The following is an 18,471-nucleotide window of genomic DNA, read 5'->3' as shown; positions in this document are numbered from 1 at the left end:
TGCCAACCAACCAGAGCCTCCAGGGACTAAGCCACTACCCAAAGACTATACATGGACTGACCCTGGCCTCCAACCTCATAGGTAGCAATGAATAGCCTACTAAGAGCACCAGTGGAAGGGGAAGCCCTTGGTCCTGCCAAGACTGGACCCCCAGTGAACGTGATTGTTGGGGGGAGGGCAGTAATTGGGGAGGAAGGGGAGGGGAACACCCATATAGAAGTGGAGGGAGAGGGTTCAGAGGGTTGTTGGCCCGGAAACTGGGAAGGGGAATGACAATTGAAATGTAAATAAGAAATACTCAAGTTAATAAAGATAAAAAAATAAATTAAAGAAAAAAAGAAGAGGACGTCTTGTTATTTTGTTGTTATGGTAGTCATCTATTGGCATTAAAAACCAACAAGTCCCTGCTGAAATGTTTCACATTTGTTTGCTACTCTATTTGGAAATCACAATGTATACATATCTTTTCCCCTACTGTTTCAAAGACTATGTCAATCTCTTTTACAAATGTAAGCATTTTAACCAATATTCACATGAATATATATTTTATGTGCAAAACTAAAAAAAATCAGCACATAGTTATCAATCCCTTTTTCCAAATTAAAACGCACACAGAAAAATTGAAGTCCACACTTTGAATTTTGAATACTATCAAATTCCCAATGTGCAGGCACTTACCAAAGAGGCTGTATTCACTTATACTAGAACTTGTATTTCACATCAAGTGTTGACAATCAGGAATGAGAAGATGAGACCTGCTTTAGCACTACAGTTCATTGTCTTGTCTTGCCTTTGCGACAATGCTTGATAATTGATGTTTCAATGCCTTTACCAAGCATACAGTCTTTACTTTTTTAATTCAATAGGTAGCTTATTTATCTCTTCCCATCAACTCTACTTAAGAACAGTTTAGGCTCTTGTGACTGCTTGCAAACAAAATCAATATCTGGCTCATTAAGATTCTATGATCAAAGTCCAAAGAGTTGATGCCACTCTTTTTTCCCCCCTTTTACTAAAGAGCCTTTAGTCATCTTGTTTCCTTAATTGTTTAAAGACCTTTACAGGGACTTGACACCATGATTTCTAGCAGAGCTACTTTGAGACTCTTCAGCTCTCAAACTTAATCACACTGATGCACATTATGTTAATCTGATGCACCCATTCCTCTTTGCTAAAGTAAGGTGGGTCTAATTTGCAAACTTTCATTTGAGGGATAGTAGTATACCACTACTCTCCTAGCCTGGCAGTGAAAGTCTTGACTTCAAGCCAGTGGTTGTACCACTAAACGAACCAGGTATTTATAGATAGGTTTTTGGTTGTAGACTTTGCCAAGATATGTCTTAAGCAAATCTTATCTTTTTTTTTATTTTACTTCCTCCACCTTTATTAACTTGAGTATTTCTTATTTACATTTCAATTGTTATTCCCTTTTCCGGTTTCTAGGCCAACATCCCCCTAACACCTCACCCTCGCGTTTTATATGGGTGTTCCCCTCCCCATCCTCCCACCATTACCACCCTCCCCCCAACAATCACATTCACTGGGGGTTCAGTATTGGCAGGACCAAGGGCTTCCCCTTCCACTGGTGCTCGTACTAGGCTATTCATTGCTACCTATGAGGTTGGAGCCCAGGGTCAGTCCATGTATAGTCTTTGGGTAGTGGCTTAGTCCCTGGAAGCTCTGGTTGGTTGGCATTGTTGTTCATATGGGGTGTCCAGTCCCTTTAAGCTCTTTCGGTCCTTTCTCTGATTCCTTCAACAGGGGTCCTGTTCTCAGTTCAGTGGTTTGCTGCTGGCATTGGCCTATGTATTTGCTATATTCTGGCTGTGTCTCTCAGGAGAGATCTACATCCAGTTCCTGTCAGCCTGCACTTCTTGGCTTCATCCATCTTGTCTAGTTTGGTGGCTGTATATGTATGGGCCACATGTGGGGCAGTCTCTGAATGGGGTTTCCTTCAGCCTCTGTTCTAAACTTTGCCTCCCTATTCCCTCCCAAGGGTATTCTTGTTGCCCTTTTAAAGAAGGTGTGAAGCATTCGCATTTTGGTCATCCTTCTTGAGTTTCATGTGTTCTGTGCATCTAGGGTAATTCGAGAATTTGGATTCACATCCACTTACCACTGAGTACATACCACGTGTGTTTTTCTGTGATTAGGTTACCACACTCAGGATGATATTTTCCAGTTCCATCCATTTACCTATAAATTCATAAAGGCATTGTTTTTGATAGCTGAGGAGTATTCCATTGTGTAGATGTACCACATTTTCTATATCCATTCCTCTGTTAAAGGGCATCTGGGTTCTTTCCAGCTTCTGGCTATTATAAATAAGGCTGCTATGAACATAGTGGAGCATGTGTCTTTGTTATATGTTGGGGCATCTTTTGTGAATTTGGATGAGGATAGCATTGAATCTGTAGATCACTTTTGGTGAAATGGCCATTTTTACTATATTAATCCTGCCCATCCAATGAGCCTGGGGCATCTTTCCATCTTCTGAGATCTTCTTCAATTTCTTTCTTCAGAGGCTTGAAGTTCTTATCGTACAGATCTTTCACTTGCTTGGTTAAAGTCACACCAAGGTATTTATATTATTTGGGTCTATTATGAAGGGTGTCGTTTCCCTAATTTCTTTCTCGGCTTGTTTCTCTTTTGTGTAGAGAAAGGCTACTGATTTATTTGAATTAATTTTATACCCAGCCACTTTGCTGAAGGTGTTTATCAGGATTAGTAGTTCTCTGGTGGAACTTTTGGGATCACTTAAATATACTACCATATCATCTGCAAATAGTGATATTTTTACTTCTTCCTTTCCAATTTGCATCCTTTTGATCTCCTTTTGTTGTCTGATTGCTCTGGCTAGAACTTCAAGAACTATATTGAATAAGTAGGGAGAGAGTGGGCAGCCTTGTCTAGTCCCTGATTTTAGTGGGATTGCTTCAAGTTTCTCTCCATTTAGTTTAATGTTAGCTACTGGTTTGCTGTATATGGCTTTTACTATGTTTATGTATCGGCCTTGAATTCCTGTTCTTTCCAGGACTTTGATTATGAAGGGGTGTTGAATTTTGTCAAATGCTTTCTCAGCAGCTAATGAAATGACCATGTGGGTTTTATCTTTCAGTTTGTTTATATAGTGGATTACATTGATGCTTTTTTGTATATTAAACCATCCCTGCATCCCTGGAATGAAGCCTACTTGATCGTGATGGATGATTGTTTTAATGTGCTCTTCGATTTGGTTTGCAAGAATTTTATTAAGTATCTTTGCGTCGATATTCATAAGGGAAATTGGTCTGAAGTTCTCTTTCTTTGTTGGGTCTTTGTGTGGTTTAGGTATAAGAGTAATTGTGGCTTCATAGAAAGAATTCGGTAGCACTCCACCTGTTTCAATTTCATGAAATAGTTTGGATAGTATTGGTATGAGGTCTTCTCAGAAGGTCTGATAGAATTCTACACTGAACCCATTTGGACCTGGGCTCTTTTTAGTTGGGAGACTTTTAATGACTGCATCTATTTCTTAGGAGTTATGGAGTTGTTTAAATGGTTTGTTTGTTTCTGATTTAACTTCAGTACCTGGTATCTGTCTAGGAAATTGTCCATTTCCTCCGGATTTTCAAGTTTTGTTGATTATAGGCTTTTGTAGTAGGATCTGATGAATTTTTGATTTTCCTCTGGCTCTGTTGTTATGTCTCCCTTTTCATTTCTGATTTTGTTAATTTGGTCACACTGTCTGTGTTCTCTGGTTAGTCTGGCTAAGGGTTTATCTATCTTGTTGATTTTCTCAAAGAACCAGCTTCTGGTTCTGTTGATTCTTTCTATGGTCCTTTTTCTTTCTACTTGGTTGATTTCAGCTCTGAGTTTGATTATTTCCTGCCTTCTACTTCTACTGAGTGTATTTGCTTCTTTTTGTTCTAGAGTTTTTAGGTGTGCTGTCAAGCTGCTGATATATGCTCTCTCCTGTTTCTTTCTGCAGGCACTCAGAACTATGAGTTTTCCTCTTAGCACAGCTTTCATTGTGTCCCATAAGTTTAGGTATGTTGTACATTCATTTTCATTAAATTCTAAGAATTCTTTAATTTCTTTCTTTATTTTTCCTTGACCAGGTTATCATTGAGTAAAGCATTATTCAACTTCCATGTATATGTGGGCATTCTTTCCTTATTGTTATTGAAGACAAGCTTTAGCCCGTGATGCTCTGATGGGATGCATGGGATGATTTCTGTCTCTCTGTATCTGTTGAGGCCTGTTTTATGACCGAGTATAATGTCAATTTTGGAGAAAGTACCATGAGGTGGTGAGAAGAAGGTATGTCCTTTTGTTTATAGACTGTTCTGTAAATATCTGTTAAATCCATTTGGTTCATGATTTGTCTTAGTCTGTCTATGTCTCTGTTTAATTTTGGTTTCCATGATTTTCCATGGTTATTTCCTGTATGTCTTTCTTGAAGTCCTCTATCATCATGTTCAAATATGTTTTTAAATCTACATCTTGCTTTTCTGGTGTGTTTGGATATTCAATGTTTGCTTTGGTGGGAGAATTGGGCTCTGATGATGCCATGTAGTCTTTGTTTCTGTTGCTTGGGTTCCTGCGCTTGCCTCTTGCCATCAGGCTGTCTCTGGTGTTACCTTGTTCTGCTATTTCTGACAGTGGTTAGACAGACCTATAGGCCTGTGTGTCAGGAGTGCTGTAGACTTGTTTTCCTGTTCTTTTTCAGCCAGTTATGGGAATAGAGTGTTCTGCTTTCAGGCATGTAGTCATTCCTGTCTACTGGTCTTCAGGTGTTCCCATGGGCATGTGTCCTAAATCTACCAGACAGGTCACTTGGAGCAGAAAAGTTGGTCTTACCTCTGGTCTTGGGCCTAGAGTTGCTTCTCAGAGCCCGGTTTCAGCTCTCTGTGAGGGCAGCAACCAGAAGGGCCTGCCTGTCCTTCACTCGGGACCCTGTGCACAGGTGGCCCAGATGGTGCTAGGTGTTTTTCTCTAGCATCAGAAATGTGGGCAGAGAGTAGTCTCCTCTGGCTTCCCAGGCGTGTCTGCTCCTCTGAAGGTCTACCTCTCCCCACCACAGGATTTGGGTGCAGGGAGCTGTTTGACCGGGTCCCTTCAGATCGGGGCGGTGTCTGGACCACAGCGTTGAGTGCCCCTATTTCCTGTTCCCAGAGGCCCTATACATTTTCCTCTTGGCCAGGGATGTGGGCAGGGTGGGAAGTACCGGAGGTCTCTCCTGCCCTGCAGTCGCAGGAGTGCCCACCTCTCTGTGTGGTGAGCTCTCTCTCACAGGCTTTGGGAACAGGGAGCTGTGGGCCGGGATCAGCGAGGTTCGGGCCCCAGCTAGCTACACTACTGCAAATCTTATTTCTAATACAGATGCCTGATAGTGAAAAATCAGAAGTCATCTTTTAGTTCGTAAATTGTCTAAGCAACTAGAACCAAACTCTCATTTTAGTAGCTATGTATGTTAACTTTTTCACAGTGAAGCTATTAAAAGACCAATAGGGGGAATTGTGGACTTGTGGCTCACAGTCTCAGAGGTCTCTATCGACTATGGAAAAGAGGAAATGGGTAGAAAAAAATAGTTCCTGTGGCAGCCAGCAAGCAAAGAGATGGAGAAAGAAAGGTTTTCTTCTTTTATCCCATTTTCATTTCATAGACTAGGCTCCAAACTATGAGATGGTATTGCACATGGGGAAAGAATTTTTATTTCTTAATTAAACATTTCATTAATTTCCTGAGTATTTCTCGACCTAAACAAATTAAGAATGAACGTTAACCACAGAATATGGGGCCTAAGCTTTCTTCCAATTAATATCTACACTGGGACTTGGGAAAAATATACTCACAGTTCCAGATTATTTTACCAAAAACAACCAAAAATACACAAAAAACAAACAGTGCATCAGAGTAGTCATTTATCACTACTGAGTGCACAGAAGACACCAAGAGCAGAAGTGGCGGGCTTATATAATCAAGAACAAATTCAAGGATGAAAGCAAAAGCAATCCAGTTCTCAAGCTGCTCAAGGAAAAGATGTTATAGAAGTAGCAGGAACCAAATGGCCATTCTCTGGAGTCTAATAGATTTCATTCCATTTCATATTGTGGTTGATAGCTAGAAGCTTGAGTAGAATAGCAGACACAAAGTGGCAGACTTCAATCCCTCACACCACAGTTACTTACATAATGTCATGCTTACCTCTGTAACTTCTGTTACACTTTCAAACAAGACTTGAAGGTTATAAACTCTGAGTGACAAGGCACCATGTCTGATTTAATTTCAGTGTGTATGGAAAGATTAAAGCACATGTTAGAAAGGATATGAGCTGTGGGCCTCCACACCCTGGTGGATCATAGGCCAATTTGGTCCACAAGAGCAAAGAGAGCAGAGACATAAAGCAGGGCAGGGTTCAGAGGCTCCGTGAGTATTTACAGTGAAAGACCACATCAAAACCAGTAATCTGGAGGTAGATCGATTTTACTTAGTGTGATTCAAGGCTTATAAAGTTTTGGGGGACTGAGGAACATCCAAGATGGATGTCTTTGTCTTTGCAAATGTCTTTGTCTGGGGCCTTAGAGTACCTGGAAGGCCTCATTAGCATGGGGAAGCATTTCAGGAATCTCAGGTGCTGACTGAACAGGTTTTGTCAGGAGAAAGGAAGTTGATCCTGTAATCTAAATGAGGTTATGTGCCATTCCGTACATAGAGGCATATGTGTGGGCTTGGAATTCCCCAGACAAGGTCAGAGGAGGAAGGGAGTCTTCCACATTGATCAGAGCCCAAAGGGTATCCAGTCGTGGTGGATTTCCACCTTAATTAGCAGAGCTTTCCCACAGTGAGCCAAATGTCCTATTTTATGTCTGTTTATTGGCTCAATTCTATGATAAATTAAGCAGAGTTTCTGCCTAAAATTTATAGCTTGAGGACATAATAGACATATAGAACTCTATCCCTTATATAAGGCACTGAATTGCTAATGCAATAATGAAGAAATGTGGTGCCCAAAAATAAAGCTTTCTGATTGTTGGGCTAATAAGATCATGAATCCAGTGATTTTGAAATGTAAAACTTCCTTATACGTACATAGGAAACAGGCAATTTATTTTATCTATATTTGATCTACATAAAAGAAGGTTAAACCATTTCTACCAAGGGCATTGAGTTATTGGAGAATAAAAATAGTTTTAGAGTATACCAGTCCAAATAGTGTCAAAGCATAAGAAGCTAAATTGAGGGAAGTCTCCAAACCTAAAATTATGGTCACAAAGGAAAAAAAGGAACATTGTAACCTCATATAAAACTTACTCTATTGGACAAGAGTAAAAAAATCTTCATAATTTGGACCAAGTCTTTAAGCTACCTGAGAAAAGAATTACTGTTTTTTAGAATAATAAACAGATTAGAATACAGCTTAAGTTGACACATATTAATTATTAATCATAATTGATATTTTATTGGATGTATTTCTTTATTTACATTTCAAATGTTATTCCCGTTCCAGGTTTCCTGTCCAAAAGCCCCCTATCTCCTCCCCCGCCCCTCCCCCATAAGGATGCCCCCCCATCAATCCCACTTACCACCTACCCAGGACATTCCCCTACACTGGGGGGTCCAGCCTTGGCAGGACCAAGGGCTTCTCCTTCCACTGGTACCCAACAAGGCCATCCTCTACTACATGTGCAGTTGGAGCCCTAGGTCAGTCTTTGCATAGTGGTTTAGTCCCTGGAAGCTCTGGTTGGTTGCTATTGTTCCTATAGGGTTGCAAGCCCCCTAGCTCTTCAATCCTTTCTCTAATTCCTCCAACAGGGGTCCTGTTCTCAGTAGTTTGCTACTAACATTTGCCTCTGTATTTGACATGCTCTGGTTTTGTCTCTCAGGAGAGATCTATATCTGGTTCCTGTCAGCACGCACTTCTTAGCTTCATCAATCTTACCTAGTTTTAGTGGCTGTATATATATATATATATATATATATATATATATATGCCACATGTGGAGCAAGCTCTGAATGGCCGTTCCTTCAGTCTCTGCTCTAAACTTCGCCTCCATATCCCCTCCTACAGATGTTTTTGTTCCCCTTTTAAAGAAGGACTGAGCATCTGCATTTTGGTCATCTTTCTTCTTAGGCTTCATGTGGTCTGTAGATTGCATCTTGGGTAATTCGAGCTTTGGGCTAATATCTGCTTACCAGTGAGTGCATACCATGTGTGTTTTTCTGTGATTGGGTTACCTCACTCGGGTTGATATTTTCTAGTTCAATCCATTTGCCTGTGAATTTTGTGAACTCATTGTTTTTCATAGCTAAGTAGTACTCCATTATGTAGACGTACCACATTTTCTGTATCCATTCCTCTGTTGAAGGGCATCGGGATTCTTTCCAGCTTCTGGCTATTATAAATAAGGCTGCTATGAGCATGTGTCTTTGTTATATGGTAGAGCATCTTTTGGGTATATGCCTAAGAGAGGTATAGCTGGGTCCTCAGAGAGTGGAATGTCCAATTTTCTGAGGAACTTCCAGACTGATTTCAAGAATAGTGTACAGTCTGCAATCCCACCAACAATGGAGGAGTGTTCCTCTTTCTCCACATCCTAGCCAGCATCAGCAGTTGCCTGAGATTTTTATCTTAGCCATTCTGACTAGTGTAAGGGGGAATCTCAGGGTTTTTTTGATTTGCACTTCCCTGAGGACTCAGGATGTTGATATTTCACATCAAACTTCAGCTTTCACAAACTGAAAAGGAATAATACTTTGTATCCATGTCTCTAAAAGCCTTCACATACTGAATGAGTGACCATGAATGGATAAATTTGATGAAAGAAACAATTCACCTCAGACTCTAGTTTTCCAAAATTAAACTGAAGAAGAGTAATATAAAGCACTGGGAAAAATTATAACTTCAAGACAATATGAGTGTAAACATAGTACATAAGTTGTCTTTTGATTATCTCTGTAATCTTCAGATATTGCTTTCAAGTTTCTAAAACTCAGATTTTGCATCTGGAAAATACAAATGATAAGTAACTCATGAAATGTTTATAAAAATAATAAATTATATAAAAGCATTTGAAAGAATGTATAACAACCACATACTATATCTTATATGCTTAATTTTTAGCTGTTGAAAACCTATGATGAGAAAAAATACATAGAATATTGGAGATACAAATGAGAAAGGAAGAATACCAAATAAATAGTCCTAAAATAAAGCAAAGCACGATCATGTGTCAATGAAGACTAAAAACCAAAATTTGAATGAAGCTCACTTCCTTATAATTTGATGCAATTCACTGTATATTAGTAGATGCCAACTGAGAGGCTTCAAGTTAATGCGTCTTTCATCTAAACCAGTCTTCAGGGGCCCTTGTAGCTGAATCTGCTTCTTGGCTGAAGGATCAGAATGATAGAACGGAAACTTTGCAGGTAGTAATAGATTGATTGTGGCCTTTGGGAAGTCACAGGCTCAGTCTTCAGCATCCCCAGCTGCTTCTCAAGGTCAAGTGTGCTTTGCCTAAATGAGATCTTTATTCCTGAGGACATGCTGCCAGTCTTGAAAATATCTTGAGGAGCTAGATAAAACATTTCCCCAGAGGACATTTTCACTGGGAGAAGCTTAAGGCTGCCTGTGTTGCCTGTCAAGAAAAAGAAATCACCTACAAATGTTCTAAACTTTATTACTGGAAGAAAAATGTAGTGCAGAGCTGCAGTGCTGTTACTGCAGGATAAATGTGCTTAGACACTGTACAGTATGTAATGTTGAAACAATGTAGAACATACTTTTCCAAAGGGGTATAATACACATATAGTGAGGGTTATGAGTACATCCAAAGAAGAAAGAGAGAAAAAAATGAGAAGTTGGGAGCTGCATATTTTATTTTATTTTATTTTATTTTATTTTATTTTGAAATGTTATCCTCCTTCCCAGTTTCCCCTCCACAAACCCCCCTATCCCTTCCCTCTCCCCGGCTTCTATAAGGGTGCTCACCCACCCACCTACTCCTGCCTCTATACCCTAGCATTCCCCTACGCTTGGTCACTGATCCTCCACAGGACCAAGGGGCTCCCTGGCTCATTGATGCCAGATAAGGCAATTCTCTGCTACATATGTAGCTTGAGCCATGGGCCCCTCTGTGTATATTCTTTAGTTGGTGGTTTAGTCCCTGGGAACTCTGTGGGGTTGGGGTGGGCGTCTGGCTGGTTGATATTGTTGTTCTTCTTATGGGGTTGCAAATCCCATTAGCTCCTTCAGTGCTTCCCCTCACTCTTCCATTGGGGTCCCCGTGCTCAGTATGATGGTTGGCTCCGTGCATCAGATTCTGGCACAGCCTCTCATGGGACAGCTATACGAGGCTTCTGTCAGCAAGCACTTCTTGGCATCAGCAATAGTCAGGGTTTGGTGACTGTAGATAGGATGGATCCCCTAGGTAAGGCCGTCTCTGGATGGCCTTTCCTTCAGTCCAAATTCCTCTTCTTCGAGAAGTGTCTTGAATCCCAGGCTTCAGTAGGATCACTTCCCATTGAGTTTCTATCAACATTATCATGTATAATATTTATCATTACCATTTTATTCATACTCACAGTTTGATTTTGATTGCCCTCTATTTCACTTTTACTCCTTTGGAATTCAAGGTTATTGAATAAAGATGGGGCAATGCATCTGAAGTTAGACAAGAATTCATTAATACCTACCATGTAGGACATTTCCTATAATATGTTAGAAAACAGCAAAAATATTGAACTGAAAAGTCTCTACTCCAGTGGCCAGTGGCCTTGCTTTCACATGAAATTTTATACACACAACATTATGATCATATACTCATTGCTTCAGATTGCTAACCCTCAGTTTTCTTGTATAAGCAATATACTTATGACACTCTTTTGACAATGTGTTTTAGGGATTCAGTGAAATATATGGCACACAAATGTTCCTTATATAAAATATGTATTTAATAAAGGTGTGTTTCTCCTGAAGACCTAGCTATCAGATGCTAGAGATCTAGGTGATAGATGTGCACATTTCCAAAGCAAGGTCCATGACTATAACTCAAAGCCATACCTCCACATTAAACTTGCTAATCTCATTGCTCCATTGCACTCTGGCTTTTTGACTTTACCAGGCAACACCTATTATTCCCCAATCTACACTCTTTCTTATATAAAATTCTTCTTAAAGGAATATAAGGCACCGGGGGGATTGTATTTACAAATAAAGTTGCCTTCACAATAATGCGGGTATCATTGTAGAAATATCACTATGAGAGAGGGAAACCAGATCCAGAAAAATAATTGTGGTCCATATTTACTCATAAATATATACTTCTTGTGTTAAATAATGAAAAAGGATGCACCATCCCACGCAATTGTCAGCTAGTCTCTGGCCCCTACGTTTACTGCTAGCCCCATGCAGCAACTGCCAATCTCACAGTTAGCCCTCACAAATTTCTGTAACCTGGTAAAATCAAAACTCTAGAGGCTTGCAATTTATCAGTCAGATGTATATCAGTAACTTCTCAACCCACAGAATGCCCAGTCAAAGGACTCAGAGCCGATTGATAATATAAGATTCCCAGTTAGATTGGACAAATTGTCTTATAATCATCCGTCCCTTATATGATATTCATAGCTACCTGTGGCTATTTAAAGCCACACGAATCTCGGTCGTCCTTTTCTTCCTCCACCTTCTTCCTTCTTCCCTCTCTGTACTCTCTGTCCTGTCTCTAAAATTCTCAGTCCATCTTTCTTTTCCACTGCCCAATCACATGCTCTTGCCTCGTCTTTCACCTACCCCATCTGCTAACAGACAGCGATCGACATATACCAGCCATCAAGTACAGGATAGCCATGCTACCATCCACATATCCAAAGAAGCTAAGTAAAAAGGAACACTTGAAGGAGGATGCTTGGGTCTCCCTGAGAATGGGAAAATAAAATAGACATTGGGGATGGATGGAGAGAATGAACTGGACGGAAAGGGTGTTTGAAGTGGAACAGGAGGGATCAAATGTGGGGAGAATGGAGGAAAAGGGAACTGAAAGAGAGAACTAGGATATGTTGGGGTTTGGAGGAATCTCTAGGACAAACAAGAAACCTAGGACAAAGAAAACCCCAGGGATCTATAAGATGACCCTACTTAAGATTCCTAGCTCTAGTGTATATGTGATCTGATATGGCCACTTCCTGTAACCAGGCAAGACTTCCAATGGGGTGATAGGGATATCAAACCCCCACGAAACCTTCAACCCACAATATTTTCCACCTACAATATGTCTGGCAATAAAGATTGAGTAGAAATTGAGGTAATGGCCAACCATTACTAGACCAACTTAAGACTCGTGCCATAAAAGAGAGCAACCCCTGACACTGCTAATGATGTTATGCTCTTATAATTGAAGACAGGAGCCTACTATAACTGTCCTCTGGAACTCTTCACCCAACAGTTGATGGAAACAGATTCATAACCAAATATTAGGCAGAACTCACAGAACCTTCTGGAAGAAAGGAAGGAAGGATAGAAGGAGCCAGAGGGGTCAAGGGCACAGTAAGAAAACCTACAGAATCAACTACCCTGGGCCTATAGGACCTCACAGAGATTGACTTTCCAACAAAAGGCCTAGACTCCTTACACCTATGCAACAAATGTGCAGCTTGGTCATCATGTAGGACCCCTAACAACTGGAGCAGAGGCTGTCTCTGGCTTTGTTGACTGGTTTTGGAACCTTTTCCCTAACTGGACTGCTTTGTCTAGGCTCAGTAGGAGAAGATTCACCTAGTCCTACTGCAACTGGATATGCCAAGGTGGGTGTGATGTCAATAGAAGGCTTTTCCTTCTCTGAGGAGAAAGGTAGGGGATGTGAGAGTAGAAGAGGTGAAAGGAATGAACTGGGAGAAGAAGAGGGAAGGGTGGCTGAGATCTGAATTTTATAATTTATAGCTAAACATGGTTAATTCACATATCTGAATATCTCTGACTTGTTTGCTTAGACAAAATCGTTCTATCAAGTAATAGAGTGTATTCTTTCAATGATTGGTGGAGTACTGTTAAAGTCAGCTGTTTGTCTATTTTTTCAGTTTAAAAATTACAAACTTGGCTCAAAGGAAAGATCTGAATTATCAACTTAGCCCCTCATTTGATTAATAACTTATTGTAATTTGCCTTCTTCTGAGTCACTCTGACTTGGTATCTATATGTTTTCCCTCCTGTTCCCTCTTCTTAAATTGGAAATTAGTTAATACTTTATTTCCTTCAAAGTTTTTACATCTTGTAAGACATGATCTTGCTGGGCATTATAGTAATCCAAAGGGACTGCTATTTTTTAAAGCATGTTGCACATTTCTTTAGTCTCACATGTAGTAGATAGGAAATATGGCTAACTGATAATTTTTCCATTTACCTTAATATTAGAGTATGATAGTTCCCCTTTTCACATCTGCATTTGTATAACTTTAAATTCTGTATAGTCAGATTGTTTGTGAAACTAAATGCAGAGGAAAAGAGATAACAAAAGAGAAAATACCCAAGCTACCAGTATGAGCTTGTATCTATAAAAGACTAAAAAGCCATCATAAATGCAAAATTTTTCTGCACCTTTTGGCTCCATTTATATTTTTGCTCTTAGTTTTACTCTATGCAAAAAAAACTTAGGAGTTTCAATGTGGATCAAAATAGAACTTACCACATACGGATTGTTTGAAGATAAGATAAATATAATCATGTTGTATGGTCAATACTACAATATGAAGCATAATGCAGGCACAAAATATTAGCTAGTTGTTGTAGCAGAATGATACTTTGATTTAACTTGAATTATAATACATACCCAAAAATGAGCAGGAACCACAGGGTCCCCTGAGAATTAGGTATAGGAAAGCTCGAAGGTCAGAGGCACTTCCTTAACTGCCTCATTAATGAAAATTATTTCTTCTTTACTTCAAGGGAAAGCTCTTAGATCCCTTAGGATTAATGCAAAAGAAAGAAGGAAAAGAGAATTTCACAGCTGTGAAAGACCAGTCCCTGGACTCTCCTCCCCCTCTGTGTTCCATCCAGCTATAATCAGAAGGTTAAATGAGCAGCATTGTGCAAAAGAAATAAAAGCCCACCAAGGAAAGCTCCTGCTATGGACCCTTGAAAATTCATCACTCAGAAAACGAAGCAAAGAAAAAAAGTGCCAAGTCTTTTTTAATTGATGCATAATTTATGGATGATCAGCATGAACATTCATCCAGGCAGCTGATTAAATGCAAACTATTTTGATAACAGAAAGTCACCACAGTCAGCCTCCGAGGAAAAGGAAAGTGACCCCAGCAATCAATGACAGTCCATATATTGATGGATGATGCCTGTCTCTTTGTAGCAGGCTGTTTTCCCACCCTGTCCCCACCCGTGATCACTCACTGGTTAGAAAGTTACCACCTCTGCGCGTGGCTTTCTCCTGTCAAAATGATAGAGGTTAAACATGGATAAGAAAGGCAATTAAAATAGATCTGTCACAAGTCTGCTATCCCCATGTGCCACCCTGATTTCCTTCTCTAGTGTGAACTTCTGCCAGGGACTGGTAATTGAAATTTGCCCATGTTGACAGATGATAACTAATATGGAGATTTTCATTACAGCATACAAATACCCCATACACACAAATACAGCAATAGAAAAGGAAATGCATGCATATTAAACTCCAGATGCTAACGTTAATGCTGAAACAAAAATTTTTTTTTGGGGGGGGGAGAATGTTAAGGTCCTCAGACTTTAATCCTTATGGAAAGAGATACTGCATTAGCGTGCTTCATCCTCCACCTGTAACACCTCCCCCTCATAAGAAATAACACAATGTCATGATCCACATGATCCACATGTCTGTGACTGGAGGTGGTATAGGTCCATATGTAGGAGTGTCTGAAGAGGCCAGAAAGAAGTACCAGATCTTCGGGCATTGGAGTCACAGGTTGTTACACGCTAACTGGTGTGAGTACTGGGTCCGCTGTAAGAGAAGTCCTTAGTCATTTTTGAAGACTTATTCTTTTTATTTTATGTATACAGGTTTTTCCTGTATGTATGTGTGTACAGGGTTTGAGGAGACCAGAAAGCAAGCTCCTGGGTTGCTGATGGTAGAAAAAAAATGAGCTTGAGTACACACAACCACTGTCTCTGCTTGTTCACAGTAGATGCAATTTGACCAGTTGCTCCAGGGTCCCATGTTCTGGCTTCCCTAGACTATACTTTGAACTGTGAATGCTAATGAACTATTTCTCCCTAAAGTTGCTTTTGAAGCACAGGTTATCACCATGTTATCAGGGAAGGAAACTGAGACAGTATTGTAAGTCATGTTCCTGCTCATAAAAATCATTAAAGACTGTCTGTTACTTTGCTTTTCTAGTACTTTAAAGAGGGTTAGATTTAGCTTCAAGTTTCCTTGTAAGTGGCTATGATGATTGACCCTGATTGTCAGCATGATTGGATTTAGAATTCATCATAGAACATGCCCCTTGGTTTTTGTTTCCGAGAAAATTTCTAGATTAGGATACTTGAAGTAGGACAAGAGCGGGCTATCTACCTTAAAGGTGAATGACAACATTGTATGGACTGAGCTAAAGGGGGATGAACTAAATAGTATATTCTGCTTCCTGACTGTGGATGCAATTTGACTATAGGCCTTAAGTTCCTCCAACCACAGCTTCCCTTCCCTAATGGACTGGATCCTTGAACTGTGAACCAAATGAGCCCTTCCTTAGAAATTATCAGAAAATATGATTATGTTATTCAGTTGTAATGGTGTTAAAAGACTTCAACCAATCAGGTTTTGTTAAAATTTACTCAGCATTTGCATTGGTTAAGAAACAATTTTAATTGATCACTATTATGGGAACAGAAAACAGTGATAAAAGGTGTGGAACAGTACCTCAGGAAACTATTAAATAAATGAATAACATAACCTATGGCTGAAACAACTCACATACTGTATCACAAAAGTCAGAAATACCTGTGTGCCTCTTTCAGGTTATCCTCAGTTTCACATGCTGCTAATCCAGTGGGATTTCTCAATAGCTTTCACTTAAGAGATGATTGATCTGGAGGACCTGTGGCTGCAGGTATCTAATGATATTAACTATATTTTCTTTATTCTTGGTCATCTAATGTCTATTGACTTGCTGGTTCAGGAGAAAGTGCTATGGCAAGAAAACCCTAGATCCTAAAGTAAATAAATAGATAAATAAATAAATAATAAAACCTCATGTGAGAGTAATTTTTGTGTGCAAACCAAACAACTCATCATTCATGTCTCAAACCTGCCTACATCATGAGATGTCCACTGAACTAGTTACATTTGGGGGCAGTGTTTCCTATTAAAATCATACCAGTGTCGAATACCGACAACATGGATTGCCTGTAATAAGTATAGGTATACGCTGCTGAAATTATTCAAATTAGTCACTACTTTACCTGCTTAGCTGGCTTAGCTATCCCATGGAAATTAAGATAAAGAGCTTTGTTCATACTTCGTTCCCATCACTCTTCCTTGTTGCTCCATCTTGTCCTGTCTGACATGACTTGTCGTCTTCTTTCTAATTAAAACCACATGAAGGGATAGTCAAAAGACTATCTCTGATGAGATGTCCATGTAGAGTACCTAGATGTTGTTGTGGAATTATGTGAGTTAATACAAGAATCATAGAGAAAGTATTCTAAGAGACCTGGGAAGACACCGCAAGGCTCCTTATGACCTTTTCTAAACCTGTGAATGGAACTTCCTTTTAAGTAGTAAATTTAAGTAATTACCCAAGCCCAGACTCAAGGGAAGTCAGTCACATTGGACCCTGAATGGAATAATAAAGTATGTGCAGCCATTTTTTTCACTCACCACAACCAAGTTCACTTCAGTCTGTCCTTTGTAGATACCTCAGAATGATTAGTCCAGAACTAGGAAACAAAAGTAACCACTAGAAGTTTACAGATATCCCTAATGAGACGTGAGCATTAGGTTTGTATCCCACTTGTTTCCTACATGGCTAACTGGATAGCCTCATAAGGATCCATCTTTTCCAAATGTATCACCTAGGATTTCCATAGTTTCCTGCCCAACTTTCATCTGGCTTGTGTAGTCTCGGAGGCAGAACTCAGTGAAAACAAACAAGCTAAAAGCACAAGAGTTTCCTTTGAGGGAATATATCTGTTGCATGCCAGCAGGGAAACTAGTTAAAATATGACACTGTGATTATTATCCAGAGGTAGGAAATAAAAATAGCCACAAGAAGTATGCAAATGTCCCTAAAGAGACAGTAGAATTGGGTTTGTGTCCCATTTGTTTTCTAAACTGCACGCTTTCTAAACATGTATTTGCATTTGGATATAATGAGTATAATTTACTCTTACTGACCAAAATTACTTTAAATGTGAAAATGATGATGCTTAAAAGTGAGTAACTCAGTTGATCATCCGCTAGCATGCTAATGGCCCCAATTTACCCAGCATGCTTTCCTTTGGGACCACCCAGCTAGAAGAAAAGCCTCACGCCAAGTCCTCATTTAGTGCTATTGGCTAGCTTAGCATCTGATAGAAATGTCTCCAGCAAAGGAGAGGAGCAAGCATACACTTTATGTGCATACCCTGTGATGCACTCTCCTTAACCCTAGCACAGACACAGAATATGAGGCTGGGCAATGAAACATCCTTGAAATGTTTTCCTATTCATTTTCTATCAACATGTGGCAAAATATCCCCTGAATCCAAATGCATAAAGAATATTACACATGCAACTTACCTTGCATTTTGCTAAAAAGCATCATTCCATTGGTCTACATTCAAGGAGTTATTTCATCTGGTTTTACCACAAATTACTGTGCTATTTCATATAATCAGTATACAGGAGATAGTATTTTGCTAATAGGTAAATGCTACAGTGACAGCTCAAATGGTTTGAAACCTGCATGAGATAATTTGGAGACACAGCTCTGTCAATTGCTAAACAAGTACAGCAGGAATGTAAGCTCTCCAAACATCAAGCATGCTGGAGGGGAAGTAGATTGTCTAATTTGATCAAGAAAAGGTCTCTTCGATCAAGTCAATTAATACCATCATTTCAGATACTTCACTTGAGATGAAGTTTCTTCACTGGATAATTCCATTACTCACCGTGAGCAAGAACATAAAATGGGTTATTTTTTATGATTAACAAATTCAGTAAGGCTAGAATAATACAGAACTGCTTAAGATCAAATTCTGCTATTCATTGGCTTTGTGCACATGAGAGTGTGTATGTCTATGGTTTGTTTGTATGCATATGTGTGTGTGTGTGTGATGTGTGTGTATATGCATGTATGTGAGTGTGTATGTGGGTGTATAACTTCTTGTCTCGTAAACAAAATCTCATCTGTTTAAAAAGCAAAATATAGGACTTAGTTCCTAGAGCTATAAGCAATATTGAAATATTATGTGTAACAGTGGAGGGTCTGACAAATGTCTATATAAAGGTGAAATATTCTGTTTGAATG

Source organism: Rattus norvegicus, chromosome 6 (assembly GCF_021556685.1).
Source record: "Rattus norvegicus strain SHRSP/BbbUtx chromosome 6, alternate assembly SHRSP_T2T, whole genome shotgun sequence".
Taxonomy (NCBI): Eukaryota; Metazoa; Chordata; class Mammalia; order Rodentia; family Muridae; genus Rattus; species Rattus norvegicus.
This window is presented reverse-complemented; position numbering follows the sequence as displayed.